The sequence below is a fragment of the Podarcis cretensis genome (genome assembly GCF_951804945.1).
Source record: "Podarcis cretensis genome assembly, chromosome: 3".
Lineage (NCBI taxonomy): Eukaryota > Metazoa > Chordata > Lepidosauria > Squamata > Lacertidae > Podarcis > Podarcis cretensis.
Window position 1 is genome coordinate 29,710,584 of NC_137172.1, and position 16,278 is coordinate 29,726,861.

The 16,278-nt window shown below is 42.3% G+C and overlaps 1 long non-coding RNA gene across 1 annotated transcript; it reads right to left on the reverse strand.

Moving 5' to 3' along the window:
* Nucleotides 1-3,773: 3,773 nt before the first annotated feature.
* On the reverse strand, nt 3,774-6,671 carry LOC307213186. Its single transcript, XR_013837438.1, has 3 exons — nt 6,565-6,671; nt 5,764-5,830; nt 3,774-4,064 (listed from the first exon to the last, which is right to left on the reverse strand). It is a non-coding gene; the product is annotated as an uncharacterized lncRNA (long non-coding RNA).
* Nucleotides 6,672-16,278: the final 9,607 nt, after the last annotated feature.

Genomic DNA, 16,278 nt, shown 5'->3' on the forward strand with positions numbered 1-16,278 from the left:
TGAACTTTGATGTCGGCTGCACCTAGTTCAGTGTAAGTAAATTATTCTTTGTGTGACTGCCTTTTACTGTATGGGCTGTCCCCTAAATACGATTTAATTTAGAAACAGAGAGGAATGGTCAATAGTCTTATGAACGAAAGGATGCTTGCCGCAGGAAGCAGGTCCTGAAAACAAATGCCGTTTCTGTCCTGCTTTACAGAGGTCGGCGCAGCATCTTAACAGCAGCGGCTGTCTCCAAACGCAGCCCGTCTCTCTCTCTCTCTGTGTATATATTCAATTAGGGAATAAAACCAAACTGAAGGGGGTTAAACGTTGTCTGTATTCCCAGTTCCTGGTGCCCCTCAATTCCCACTGGGTTTTTTTTAAAAAAAATGTAACGAGAAGAAAAGCAATTAACGGGCTTAGGAAGTAAAATTTTCCATATGAGACTTTGCTTTGCAAAGAACCACGGATTCTTTCCAAGGGATGCGAAAGGAACTGAGCTGAGAGGTTTTAGTTTTTTGAAAACCACATATATATATGGTTATATTTATATAGATATCTTAGAGGCTAGGAAACAACTCCGCTAATATAATAGCCAAGACTATGGCCACCGCAAGCAGTCCGTAAAACAGAAGCCAACACAAGGAAGATCAAATGCTCATTTATCAGCACCAGAGGAGAGTTTGGCTTTTTATAACGTATTGTTCCCTATTCCCTGCGAGGCAGCTTTGTTTGATAAAATGCTGAGTGCAGTGTAAAAATATCCCTTCTCTCTGTAATTTGCACTCCTCTCCATTTAAAGCTATTCTTGCTGCAAACGAGAATTGAAAGCTGCTAAAATTAAGTGGTGTCAGTTTTCAATGACACTTTAATGATAGAGCGCTCAGCAAATGAGATGAGAATGAATCCCAGCATCTCGGCTAAAGATAGTAACTGGCGTTAAACAGCATCATGCTCCAGCTAGGCTACACTTCATCTGCTTCATTCATATTTAGTAAGGAGCCGAAATTGGGATGCTGTAATTAAAATGGTCATAAAGGGAGAAATGTAAATGTCTAATGCAGATAACGTGAAGCAACACAAGCTGGATAAGTCAAAGCTCCTCATAGAGTCGTCACCTTAAGGAATAAAGGTCATTAAAAATAAATAGGAAACAAATTATCTATTTATTTATGCAAAGTAGTTGCACAGAAAAGCTACCAGAGTGGGCTTGCCCGCAAAACCTGTGTCCTCAGGCGTACAATCGGAAAAGGCATGACACAAAAGGAAAAAGGGATAAGGAGGGAAGAGGAAAACAAACCCAGGAACCAAATTGTTGATGGTGCAGATAAAATAAATAAATCAAGAATATGTCATGATGACCAGCTCAGATGGAAACAGGCAGCTTACACTTCAACAAAAAGGGCATGGCGACTCCTAAGGAATAGCACGGCAATCCTGATCCATGACTCTCAGGGTTCTAGTTTCTTGAAAACAAGGCTACAGAAATAAAAACGAGAAAAAAGATGAGGAGCTCCCATGCCTTATTAAAGGCATATGGCATGCAATTTCACACAAGAGTTGTAAAAAAACTCTTTGTCTACATAGGGCTTTGGCAGCAGATCTTATGAAATGCCTTCCATTAATTTAATGTCATTCTTTCTTGTCTGAGTAGATCTGGGACAGACTAAGAGCTCTTAACAGGTTACTTAATTAATTAATACCTTTAATTGGATACCCTAGGAACTATTGGTTGAAGGGTGGTATAGAAATGTTTGAAACAAGCATCTAGGGACAAAGTAATAGCTATACCTAGTAATCTGGGTCTGGAGAGGCAAGACCCCCCTGCACCCGAATATAATTGTACAAGAGAAACATAAATTTGGGGGACATCAAACTTACACGCAATGTTAGTTTGGCTATAATACAAAATGTTAGAGTACTTGCGGTAATTTCTAGTTTTGCCTGACTTGAAGTTCTCAGTCATTTCCGTATTAGCCTGTATATGACTGTAATAGCAAGACTGTAAGATATATGTTGCACAATGGATGAAAGAGTCTTTATTCAGGGTTGGGGAACAATTGGTTAGAGTGTGGTACTGATAATGCCAAGGTTGCAGGTTCGATCCCCATATTGGACAGCTGCATATTCCTGCCTACAGCGGGTTGGACTAGATGATCCTTGGGGTCCCTTCCAATACAGTTCTATGATTCCTAACCCTATATTGAGAAGTACTGGGGGAAAGTTGTAGCTCAGTGGTAGACCATCTGCCTTGCATGCAGAATTCCCAGCATCTCCAGGTAGGTCTAGGAGAGACCCCTGTCTAATAATACCCTGAGGAGCTGCTGCCAGTCAGTGTAGACATTAGTGAGTGAGGTGGACTAGCAGTCTGACTCAATATAAATATACTGAGTTCATAGTAACCTATGTGTAGGTTGATTTCATTGCGAAAGATCAAACTCCCCCAAACATTTATTTTTTAAAAAAGCAATGTTTTTATTTATTTTCGTGGTACAAAAGATAAGTTTTGAGAAAACAATTTGCTGCGACAGTAAACAACAACAAAACTTGTCCTGACAAAAATTTGTTGACTTCAGGAGTGCTTCTCATTCTGCAGTTCTCAGACTTTTGTATCCTGACCTGCTCTTAATTATAGCCAATTAAAGTCTTTGCATTCCAATCAATGGGCTTTACATTAGGTACATGATTCCTTGGGAATGTAGCAATAAAGCCGAAAGACCAATGCAAAGCGTTTCTGCATGGACCTTTCACACACACACACACACACACACAAAAGCAAGGAGACAAAATAACTATTGAGTGAGACAGGAGGATGGGAGAGAAATCTAGTATTGCATCAAGCACTAGCCTCAGGTTCTGTGACAGCAGAAATAAGGTGACATGGAGCCATACATGAGTGGACAACATGTCAGCTACACAGAGGCCTTTTTTATCCTCACACATGTCCCCTAACCGGCAGTTTACCCCCTTCAGACACAATGTTAAGAGACGCAGGAAGAATGCTCTCTTTTTGAAAAGTGTCACATAAAGTAGCTTACCAGCTTGGTTGGCAGAAAATCATATTTTCTGATATCTGATGTCACATTTTATTAGATTTAGGGTACTATTATCCTACTTACTTAGGGGTTTAAAAGTATCCTTTTTATAGGTAATGCCACAGGTAGAATGTTAAACTGGTGGCGGGGTTTCTTTTGCAGTAAAAAGATGAGACTGTTCTTTGCGTGTGGCTATAGATTTTTTTAATATTAAAAAAAATCTTTCTTTTTTAGTCCCCTAAACAATGCATTTTTTTATCAGTGTTTTTCATCCAAGGTCCTTTAAAACTTTTTACCTGGTTATTAAAGTCTTCCATTACATATAACATGAATCTCAATTGTGAGATTAGACATGCGAAAGAAATCACAATATAATATTTGACACAGTTGTAAATGATGGATAAGAAACATGGATCATTCTGATGTCTTTTAAAAAAGTAGATTGTACCAGACAAAGTCAGGGAATCCCCAGACTTTTGGGACCCTGGAGCACATTTGACCCTCTAAAGAACTGTTGAGAGCAGCACAATATACCCATTTCAGAGAAGGAAAACTGGCAAAGTTCAGAACTCCCCCCCCCGAAAAAACCAGGCAAAACACTTACACACCCTAAAATAGGAGACAAAAAGTCAACATCCCTCCCCCTGAACCCAGGGAAACAGTTGTGGCTGGTAGCCCCTGGACCTAGTGGGGCAGTCTGTGGCCAATGAGGCCATATAGGTGGGTGCAATAAGGTCACATGGAAGGGGAAATGGGTCACATGGGTGGGGCCAAGTTGTTTTGGTTCTTTTCCCATCCTCCTCCCTTGCAAAGATGTAAAAACAAAAGAATTGCAGTACTTACTAAGGTTGTCATGTGTCCTCTTTTTCCAGGACACATCCTCTTTTTCAGCGGTAACGTTTCTGTCTGGGTAGATTTTTTTAAAATTTGCCAAAATGTCTCTGGCTATACTTTCTGGATGAGACATAGACATAACTGGTGGTTGAAGACTTACTTTCCTCTTCTCTGCTCCTGCCTCTCTCAGCAATATATCACAGCTTCTGCAGCCTACACCAGTGTTTCCTAACCTTGGGTCTCCAGCTATTTTGGACTACAACTCCCATCATCCCTTGCTAGCAAGACCAATGGTCAGGGATGATGGGAATTGTAGTCCAACAGCAGCTGGAGACCCAAGGTTGGGAAACACTGGCCTACATATAGTAGGGGTATTTAAAATGAGAGTCATCATAGCGTCCTCTTTTTTGCAGTTTCAGAAACCTAGTTTCACTTATGCACTAACAGTGAAATCCAGGACGAGTCTCAGTTCAGTAGGGTTTATTTCTAGTGGAATAGGATTGGAACCCAAATGATTGATAGATAGACAGACAGACAGACAGACAGACAGACAGATAGATGATAGAAAGATAGATTTAGCCATGAGAAATGTTTTAATTAATTAATTAACAGCCCCAGTGAATGGATGCTCTTTCCATTCATACACAGGTCTCCTTAAAGACTGCCATATTTTGCTTATCCAGAAGCAGTGAAACGGAAGCCAAGATGCTGCTTCAGGGCGACTGACTTGGATTTCAGTGCTGGCTAGCCCCATTCATTTGTTAGATTAGAACTGTAATCACTGAGCCCATTGGAAAAAGGTTTCTGTTCATTTTGTCAGCTTGGCTTTGGTGATGCAGTGTCATGGCGGGATTCATTTGAAGGACCTTCGTATGGGCTGAAGTTTGGCAGGTGACACAAGAACTGGATTATAGGGAAGGCTCAGGGGAATTGTGTTCTCAGAGTCAAGCCAAGAGGCATCAGTGGAGTATCAATCAGAGGGAAGAATCTGGGCAGGTGGGAGCAGAGATAGTGGAACTTGAAGAGACTCATGTTGCAGGAGAGAGCTGTGTAGGATTTTGGAAGATAGAAGCAGGGAAGAGCTGGGAGCTTTGGAACCAGGGCTGAACTAAAACTAGGAGGTGCACTGAATGGAGATTGACTCCTTTGTGTAATGACCTCCCTTTCTTCAGCAATTTTTCAGACAGCCCTGTGAATGGGACCCAAATGTTCACCAACTCAGAATGAAGGCAGGAAGCAGTGCCCTTACATTGACTTGGTTTTGTTAAATCATCAAATGCCAAATCTGATCAGCTATGTGGTGTCATCAGGAGGTTTTGCATTCTAGCCCTTACTCCGTTTTGGCTTTGTGACATCATCCATATTGTCAAATCTGATTGGCTGCAGGATGTGACCTATGTAATCCCTGAATTGGCCAAGATTTCCTTACGAAATCCTCCCCCCTGTTTGGAAAAATAAAATGGTACCTGTGCTGCAGGCAGAAGAAATAAATACTTGCAAGCCGTATGTGAACAATGCACGGAAATGTAAACCTTGGAGGAGGGTCATTAAACTTTTCACCAATCCTAAGTCGCCCCTCTTACCCTAAAAACTAACTGGTGAAAAAAATGGTTTGCTGCACAGCACACATAGATGGACACCAGCCAGCAAAAGAGTGGGCCAATTCATATACAAGTGAACAGCATGTGTACAAAAGGACAGAATGTCAGAGATAAAACAAGAGCCAGAAATAAAGAACCAAGAGGTAAGATTGATGGGACACAGCACAGCAGAGCCAGGAAGACTTCCTTGCTCCAAGTCCCAGCCCATACAGCCCTTTATGCCATTTTACTGGTGAATGCCTTTGAAAATCATTGGTATGCTTTTTAAAAAAATGTATACTTTCTATACAAATTTTGCATAAAGTACTCACAGTTGGGCAGAAAGGGATGGTATGGGATGCAATGCCACACAGCAGGAATGAATGGAACAGTATAGACCTGTGAGATTGAGATAGAATGATCTGGTCAGCCTATTCCTCTTAAAGATATCTCAGGTTCTATCTGTTCAGAACTGTTTGAATACTATATATAAGCCTTTAGATGAGAGTAACTATCCCTACTTATAAAAGCAGTAACAGGCACTCTTGGCTCAGAGAGGACCTTCATCCTATTAAAAGCAACTGACTGGGTTTAGTTGCATTTCTCGTTGATATCAATGGGACTTCAATGCGGTGACTGAGTTTTGCTGGATTTTGCCCATGGGTTTTGACGCCAATGGAAAACTCAGTAAACTGTGGGGATGTCCTGATTCTGTCCTTCATCGTTTAACCCATCAATGAACTGTCTCAGCAAGGAGAATGGTCTTCATTACAGAGGTGAATTAACTTGATAGTTGCCTGACTCTTGTTCATTGCATAGCTTTAGGAGTTGAATGCGTGACCTCCAAGAGCGCCCTACTCCAGTAGAGATTTTATCTCACAATCAGCTGAGATTGAGAGTTTACCAATATTTAAAGAATGCCACCGAGCACCAGGTTCCATGCGTTTGTCTCCTGTACCCGTCCAATTAGAAAAATAATCCATTACAGAAAATCTTGATTAAAGAGTTGACTTATTCTCTGCTTTGATTAAAATCCAACATTACACTGAAATCAATTGTTCGGTCTTTTTGTGAAACCTTTATAAAGTGCAGATAGAAGACCAATCGGCCCGTTCTCCCTTAGTTCCACTCACCTTTCCGTGTCCTCTGATTATAACATCCAATGAAAGAAGGAGCCATTATTTCGATTGCTTCCCTCCATCACTCTTGCTACTTTTTTTTTTACTACACAATGCAGGCCTGCCTGTCTCTGCTGAACTTGGGGCTCACTTTCTCTCAGTGAAATCCTTTTTAAAGGCCCTCGTGCCAGTGGCCATCACAAAAACATATTGTGACAACATGGTCCCTGGGCAAGTTACGTGTTGCATGATAAGCAAGCTTCCCTTTTGTTGGCTTGAACTTAAACTTATTGCCGGTCAGTTTCATTGGATGACCCCAGCTCTGGAGAGCTTGCAGTGAGTGAATAGCCTTTTGAGAGAGATGGGCTCAGATGTCTGCTTGGCCATCATCAACTGGGCCCAACTAAAGCATATGGAAAACCTAAGGGTTGTGTGCAAGGAGAGGAGGGGTGATCATTCTTCTGGCAAGCTGAAATGCTTGCTGTGACAGAAGAATCAGAAGAGCACAACTGAATTCTTCCCTCAGAAATAATAATAGACAAGTGAGACCTGCAACAAAATGTTGCAGTTTGAAGGGTCTTTTTAGGGTTCTGACCATGCCTCTTTGCGGTGTTCTCCACTCCTTTCTCCCGCCCCGACTTCCTGTTTTTTCTCCCAAGAGCCAGTCGGCTTTTTGTGGCCACAGAGCATGTCCAGGCCTTGCTGGGCTTTTGGTTTGTTTCCTCTCTTTAAGAGTCCCCCCCCCAAAAAAAACTGCAGACAAATAGGACTAGGGGCTTTTTGTGGGGGGCATAAAGGAGATTGTAGGGTGGGGTGGGGACTTGTCCCTGGTTCTTTCTTATTTAAAAATAATTAAGAGGTGACCGGGTGGCGTACATAAAAAAAAAAAAGCTTTGCAGATTCACACCAGCTCTGATACTTCTCTTTGTAAGGCCTGTCTAGAATGTTACCTGTGGAATTCTGAAGAGCTCTGTGGTTTTCCATTGTTAGAGCAGAACCACAGAAATATTTTTTTTTTCAGCTTAAATGAAGCTTTAAACTTTAAAAACAACAACCCTCAACTGCTGTGCTATAACAAGAAAACAAAGCAGCTCAGAGCTCTTCCAAACTCTGCTGGTAGCATTTTCACAACCTCATTTCTTGCAGAGACAATGGATCTAGAGGGCTATAGAGCTATGGGAAAGCAATGGAGTTGCAGAATGTGGGGCCTGATTTGGCTCGGGGGTTTACTGACATTGTGCTTTGACTTGGGGTGGGGGGAGAGATGCAAATCACCTCAGTACAATACCTTGTGTCATTATTCAAGCCCTGCACAGAGCTCATGCAGACCCATTGTATATTAGCACAATCGGACAACCTACCGCTATCAAGATGTTGCTGGACTCACAACCCCCATCAATACCAGACAAAATGGCCAGCATCTGTAGGCCACAGGATTCCTTTCCCCTGTATTTAGCATGATATGATGGAACTGGCTATAAGAGAATGAGGCTATAAGAGAAAGTCCAGTAAAATCCTATGTAAGCATTAAAACGGTAAATCAGAGCTATCCCCAGGCAGATATCACTCCTGTGGCTAGAAGAGACAGAGGGCCTAATTATTTTTATGTAGTTGCAAGGCAGAAGGGAAGCAAATTTAGGAGACAACGCCTCAAATCCTTTTAAGAGTGTCCTTTTGGATGAAGATGTAGAGCACACCAAACGGAGAAGACGAGCTGGCAAACAAAAAAAGTGGCAGAAAGTATTTCATCCCAACATTTTGCTATCGCAGAAAAGCATCTTTTGTGTAATTAAACAACAATGACAAAAAGCCACTGATTGTGGCAGAAGAAAAGAAAAGCAGACGAATGGAAAGCAGAGGGAAAATGTCAGCTGCAAAGCTCTCATTTTGGAAATCTACAATGTGGTGATTGATAGGCCTACTATTTTTCAAGCTCTGTCACAGCTGAAGTATAAAGCTGTCAGCGCACATGATAATGATGGATGCGATAAAACATGCAAATAGCATGAAAAATCATTTCTCACATAATTTTGGAAGATGAGAAGAGTTCTGAACTGAGGGGGGAAAGGGGAAGAGAGGTCATGCTTAACGTTCAGCCAAGTGGAATGGAAGGCTGCTGGGCTGCTTCTGCCGCCTGTGCCCTTAATTGCTAGGCAAGTTAAACAATGAGTTATACGGGCGCTCTGCGAATTTTCCCACAGAGATTGTGCTGTGTGGCCCACTTGGAAAGGGGAGAGGGTTTATTATGAGGGTTGAATGGGTGGAGTAGGGAAGGGGGGAATCAGGATAGAAAACATACTGGAAGAGGTTATCCATGCTAGCAAACCTTCGCTGAGGAAACAGGTGAGGGAAAAACCCAGAATCACTTGGGTGACTCTGTCGCTTTAAGAACGTGCAGAGTATTTCAGAGGTGACATTTACAGTTTACCATCAATACGGGGGTGTTTCAGTTAATTAGCTACTTTTATTAACACAAAGTCCAGTAAAATCCTATGTAAGCATTAAAACGGTAAATCAGAGCTATCCCCAGGCAGATATCACTCCTGTGGTGAAGCACTGTGACTTAAATAGGTAGTGCCAGTTCTCAAATGAGGGGATAAGTATGTGTAACTGCGTTCTCTTGCACTGTTCTCCTGCTACCCTTGCATCTTTCTCTCCCTCTGTTGGAATTATTCAGATTGTAAACTCCTCAGGGCAGAGACCTAATTTTTTGCTTACGTTACTTTGTAAGGCAAAATACATTGATGGATATATTACATAAGCATACCCACACTAAAGCCACAATCCTATTCACAGTTACCTGGGAGTAAGTTCCGTTGAACTCAGTGGGCCTCACCTCTGAGTAGGCATTTATAAGTTTGCGCTGTTAGTGCAAGAACAGGTTGCACAATTCAGGTATTTGGGCTTAAGTCCAAAAATTAAACTGCAGACAGCCTGTCTAAAAAAGAGATACATAAATAAATAATATATAAGCAATATTGGCTTTACTCAAAACGGTTCTGAGAACTAGTTAGGGACAGAACATAGCTAAGTGACAGAGCACATGCTTTGTATCATGAAAGGCTTGTGGACATGGCAGTCAGGAATTTGCAGAAGAATTTTATTATCTCTCTTAAAGGAGAACAGAACAGAACAGCCATCCTACAGGAGACAGTGATGGCCATCAACTCAGATGGCTTCAAAAGAGGATTTGACAACTTCATGGAGGATATCAGTGTATACTAGCCATGATGGAGGCGATGGAGTATGCTTCTGACTCCCCAGTGGCCAACTTGGGTTCTGTGGCACTCTGTGTGAGGCCCAAAGTGGGCAATCCTCCCCAGCCCTCACGCTGCCTTCCTAAATGTGGGTAAGGGGGTGTCTGGCTTTGAAAAGGAGGCGCGAGAGCCTCATGCCTCCTTCTGGAAGTCCAGCGTCTTGTTTACTGGGCTTTGAGGCGACACCCCCTTGGCTTAGTGTCCAGTGCATGCACACCCCTCGCACAGATCTAAATCTGCCCCTGTGGGCCCTAGTCAGTCCTTGGTTCATGTATAGAGGCAGCACAGGCAGAAAGTAGCTGTAGGGCTGTGCTTCCAATGTCATGCAGCTCCTTCCAGCTTTCCACATGATCAGCAGGGAGTCTGCTGTCCTTCCCCATGGGAAGCCAAGAAGGAATTTAGGACAACAGAGGTCTAAAGGTTTGGCCCCACCACCCCTTTCTACTTGCCCTTTCACCTGGGAGTTACAACAGAACAGGGCCCTGGTGTCTCTTCATTTGATTACTCCCCCCTGGAAGACACTCCTCTAAAAATGTGAACTGCTGCCATTAAAATGGATTTCATTAACCTTTGACAGCTCATTCATACCTGCAAGTCATCACTCCAGAGCTGCAGTCAAGGAACTAATAGTAAAATAATCGTGCATGTGTGAATCTGCCCCAACACATCCTACAGGAAGACTGTCAAGCCTATTGCGAACTTTCCACATCGTGAGGGAAACAATATTTACAAAGGTAGAATCTAAGTTAGCATTGCCCCTTGCTCTTTTGGGCATTTTACAACCTAAAGGATTCATGCTAACTTCTCTGGAGCAGCAAGAGCCACAAGACAGATTAATTTCCATATCCTTTTCTTTTTTTAATGTACACTTCAGTAAAGTACAGGCTGCATCCCATCAGAGGTAATTGTTTAGAGGGCTGGCCCCTCCTTTTGCTTTCTATGAAAATGAATTGGTACCATTTACATGGCGCTCCTAACCTTCAGGTTGTCCTTACCCCAGCAACACTACTCCTATTGTACAGACATGTTTACTTAGACAAATCTAATTTACCCTTTGTTAATGTGTGCTGTCTTTACTTTCTATATTACATTAAAGTAGAAATAGAGTTACTACTCCCCCCCCCCAAAAAAAATTATCTTGCTTAAAATCATTCAGACGCTATCACCAAGGGAATGCATTACCAATTCCCATCCTAGTTTATAACCATCCAGTCTACTAACTTGACCTTTACCTAAACAGGTCTATAATTGCAGTTAAGATTATATAATTTACAATAACAAACAAAAAAACCCAACACTGTTGAAGGAGTGCTACTGGGCATGAATGTCTCGCGACTATTAAATGCATCATTCATCTTGAGAAAAAAATTATTCTTATTCACGCCGACATTTTTGCATAAACTGTAGTACTCTCGCTTGGCACTTTTTAAAAACGTACCCATTAATCTCAATAGGAAAGCATAAGTCTCACCCACCTATTCTCTGAAGTTTGGATGTCACTACTGTGTACAATAAAAATTGTATATTCATGAACTCCATTTGTTTTATGCCCTTCTCTCTGTCAAAGTCTTCCAAGTAGCATATGCTTTGCTCTGTGGAGAATACAATCAAATTTGTCTGTCTTGTCATATTGTCATCAAAGTGATAGTATCACGATTAGATTAACATTTTGTGAAGGAGCTGAAGGGAGGGAAATGGAAGAGGAATGGATGTGTGGTCGAAAAGTCCAACTTTAACCCATTAGGCTACAATGACTCTGACTCCTCCTCTCCCCCCCCCCCCACTTTCCATTCTTTCAGTCAGTGGTACCCAAAAGTACAAACGGTAATTTGGAGTCTTAATTTTAACAATCTGGTTGTCAAATTACAACAACCCATGCTGGAATCGGCTACTTCACAATCTAGGCCTGCCGGGTACATTTTCGCTCAGATTAGCAACAGGAATTGGTAATCAGAATATTTTGGAATTCAAATATTTGGAAATGAAAATGCTTTCCTTTCTTTAGGAAAGTATTTGGAATTTTAATACTTTTTAAAATAATTCCCTGAGCCAGTGAGAACAGCTTGCTGCCTGTCATGCTGCAAAACACCTGAGGAACCCTGCAATGGTTGAAGAACGTTGAACACCACAAGTACCACATGTTATCGTTCTAGCTGACAGTTTGGTTAAATGGCATTTCCCTCATACTTTAAGGCTGTGGGGTTGACTCTAGCTAACCTATGGGTCTGAAGGCACATGAGGCCATCGGCTTGCTGAAGCTAAGCAGGTCTGGGTCTGGTCAGTGCCTGGATGGGGGTCTACCTAGGAGCACGCTGCATTTGGCTTTACTCAAAACGGTTTTGAGAACTAGTTAGGGACAGAACATAGCTAAGTGACAGAGCACATGCTTTGTATCATGAAAGGCTTGTGGACATGGCAGTCAGGAATTTGCAGAAGAATTTTATTATCTCTCTTAAAGGAGAACAGAACAGCCATCCTACAGGAGACAGTGATGGCCATCAACTCAGATGGCTTCAAAAGAGGATTTGACAACTTCATGGAGGATATCAGTGTATACTAGCCATGATGGAGGCGATGGAGTATGCTTCTGACTCCCCAGTGGCCAGCTTGGGTTCTGTGGCACTCTGTGTGAGGCCCAAAGTGGGCAACCCTCCCCAGCCTGGTGAAGGTCCCACGATGGAAGGAATATGGGAAATAAACATAGGAAAATAAAGAAAACTTCTATTCCCATACTCATCCTACAAAATGGTTTTAACTATATACTTATCACGGTCTCTATGTTTCTTTCAATGATGTTAGTCCAGTTAATATTAACGAAGGATGATGATACCAAACAATTGGTTACATACTTTGTAACTGTGCCCGTCTCTTGTACCTATCGTTGTTTACATGCATCTCTCCTGTAGCAATCATTCCATACATGTAGGAGAACTACTGGCAGAGGAGGCAGCTGGTGGTGATTTTTATGCATAAAAGTCTGTGTGGGAAGGTTGGTGGTGGTGGTGGGAGACTTGCAATGTGCCTTCAGTTTTAAAGCAGAGAAAAATGCCTCTCAACTTTTGAACTCAAGGTAGGAGACCCAGGTTGAAATCCCCATTTAACCTCATGGGCCAGTTGGCACGTTTCACCCTAACCTGCCCCACAGGTTTGTTGTGAATGTAAAACTGGGTGGTGAGAAAACATGTATACAATCCTGATCTCCTTGGACCAAGAATGGGATATTCCCTTTAATAAGGAATAATCATAAATAAATAATAATAGTCTGAGTTCTTGTACTTAGATGAATGATGCATTAGTTCGGGGACAGACAACATGGTGCCCTCCAGACATTACTGGATTGTATTCTGCACCTCCCCCGACCATTTGTCATGCTGGCTGGAGATGATAGGAGCCAGAGTCCAGCAACCCCTGCTTAGTTAGTATGCACTACTATGGTCTGAAGCTGGAACATTGTATTTACAATGAAGATGCTAGTTTTCAGTTCTTCCTTTCTTTTTTTAAGTTGTCTTGTGGGGGGAAAGGCAAATCCAGCACAAAGAAGAAGTGCGAATGTATTTGCAGAGATAAAGGCCGTGCTTTGGGGAGGAAAAGTCAGCTTCATCGTGCACGATCGGCAAATACACAGCACATAACCTAAGGTCTCAACCTAAGGACGTTAGCAGCTCTATAGGGCAATCCTATCGCAAGGACAAACTGCTCTTGAGCAGTTTTTATGATATATTAGACACAAACAAGTTTCCCCTCAAACACAAGCATGCCAGGCTTCTACTTTAACGTCGTTTAATTTCTTCCGAACCAACATATTTATTGTGACCAGTTTAAGTAAGCTCTACTCTCCAACAAGTCCCTTGTGTTCCTCTCACATCGCCCTTGGGTCACTGATTTATCACAGGGGAAAAAACCATTGTCTTTTGGGAGCCCTTTGAAAATAACACCAAAAAGAGACATTTTCACAGTCGGCTACTGGAAATATACATTCTACTTGGATTATTGCAGGTGCAGCCTGATAGTATAAAAAGTAATCATTATGAACAACAGTCTTTTAGATTAAATTGTTGGAATACTTGTTGTTGTTACTTATTATTATTATTATAGAGGCATCCCACCAGTAGGCGAGGAATCCTGGTGGTTCTTCTGTGTTGACTTGTTCTGATCAATATCCCCCATTAAACAGGTTCAACTATAGACCGTGCTGGTTCCAGGTTTGGGATGAGATGCACCTAGTAGGCCTCTTCCTGGATGCTATTTCTGTGCTTAGAGAGGCCTGGTGAAGGTAGGAGGCTCCAGGAACTGTCAGTAAATCACCTACTGGATTAGGAAGGAGCATAGGAAGCTACCAAGTCAGACCACTGATCCACCAAGCTCAGTGTTGTCTGTACAAGGCCCAGCCCAACAGGGAGACCCCAAAATGGTGCCACCTGGAACAAGGGGGGAAGAAAGAGCAACGTCAGGATCTGCGGCTCTAGTGGATCCTGCCACCTGAGGCAGGCACCTCACCTTGCCTCGTGAGTGGGCTGGCCCTGGTTTACACCAACTGGCAGAAGCTCTCCAATGTATCAGGCAGGGCACATTCCTAGCCCTACCTGGAGATGCAGAACGTTGAGGTTGGGGCCTCCTGAATATGCATTATCACTGAGCTATGGCCCTTGGCACCTTGAGGAATGGGACTTGGGCAGGTCCCTAACAGTGCTGGCCCCTGACTATAGATTTCTTCCATTGTAAATCAAAGTCTTTTGAGTTTAAAAGCGTAGAAAATAAGCAGTAGTTATTAATTTGCTGAGCTAAATTAAGTCCAGATTATGTGGCTGAGTTCTGTGCACTCAGACTCCTCAAACGTTTATGGAATCAACTCTTCATTTAACAACACTTACAATTATATAGAGGTATAGGAGCTTCTACCCTGAGTACAACTTTTGCAAGTCAATTATGACAATTTTTCACAAACAGCTATCACTTTGGGTCTGATATGGAAGTCTGCTGTTAAATTATCATACCAAAGCTGGTCATGATCATGTAGCATTAATGGTGTGGTAGCCTGAGGGGTTGTTGACCCTGACAGGTTGATGGAAGATGCAGTCACAAAGCTTAGGGCCTTTTCAGTGGTGGCACCCCAGCTTTAAAATTCCCAAAACAAGTAAGACTGGCACAGAACTGTACTCTTTCAGTGCCAGGTTAAAGATGTTTTTATCGGCTGAAGCTTTTTAAATCAACAGTTTAAGGTGGCTGAATGGTTTCTCTTTTATTAGTTGTTATTTTATGTTATTCAGAATTTTTATCGTTTGTTTTAATATCATACAAAGAGTTGTATTTTTATGTATACCACCCTGGAAAACCATGTGTGGAAGAAGGTGCAGTTTAAAAACTTTACAAAATGCATTTATTACCTTGTGAGAATTGAGGAGGAAATGTTTACTTTGTGGGGAGTCTTTCATCCTAACAATGGACATCTGAATGTTTTAAAAGTAGCAAGAAAAGGATGCTCTGTAAGATACAAACTCAGGGGTGGAACTACAGCAAAAAGAAGGAAGTCTATTGGCAGAACAGACAACTACACTTCTTGGTAGATCTCTGCACTTACTCTGGGCAGCTTAAAAATATCTGATCTTTTTTTAATCCATAACTGAAGCCATTGCAGAGTTCAACATGGCAGTCTCCTTGCTGCGTTCCAGAAAACCCCACCAAGCTCTCTGATCATCGTTCACTTTTCCTTTATTGCTTTCTTTTATTTTTTTCTGGTACCCTCATCCTGGGAAAGGCAGGCAGTTAACACCTACGGAATATCCCTTCCTCGAGAGAGCACTGTACAAGCATAGTTCAAGTGGCCCATCATTGATTGCATGTGTTTTGTGTTAAGCTCCTTCACCTGTGATGCACTTTCTACAATAACTGATAGATTTTTCTCCCCCTCAGCTTTTCCTCTGGGAACCCTTAAATGCCACTTCTCCAGAAACCAGTTTTATACAGGCCGTCTGCTCCTCCTCTTCGCTCGGGGAAGGAGCTCCACTTTCTCATAGTAAGCTCTCAAAAGAACTTTTCTTTAAAACTAAACTTTTCAAGATTCATTTGTAGTTCTCCTTGGTTTGTTAGATGAATAGATAGCGCTAGGTTGATCTATAACAACAACAACAACAACAACAACAGCAACAACTTATTTATACTCTGCCCATCTGGCTGGGTTTCTCCAGCCACTCTGGGTGGCTCCCAACAGAATATTAAAAACACAATAAAACATCAAACATTAAAAACTTCCCCAAACAGGGCAGCCTTCAGATGTCTTCTAGAAGTCAGATAATTGTTTATTAGCTTGACATCTGATGGGAGGGCGTTCCACAGGGTAGACACCACTACTGAGAAGGCCCTCTGCCTGGTTCCCTGTAACCTCACTTCTTGCAGTGAGGGAACCGCCAGAAGGCCCTCGGAGCTGGACCTCAGTGTCCGGGCAGAATGATGGGGGTGGAGATGCTCCTTCAGC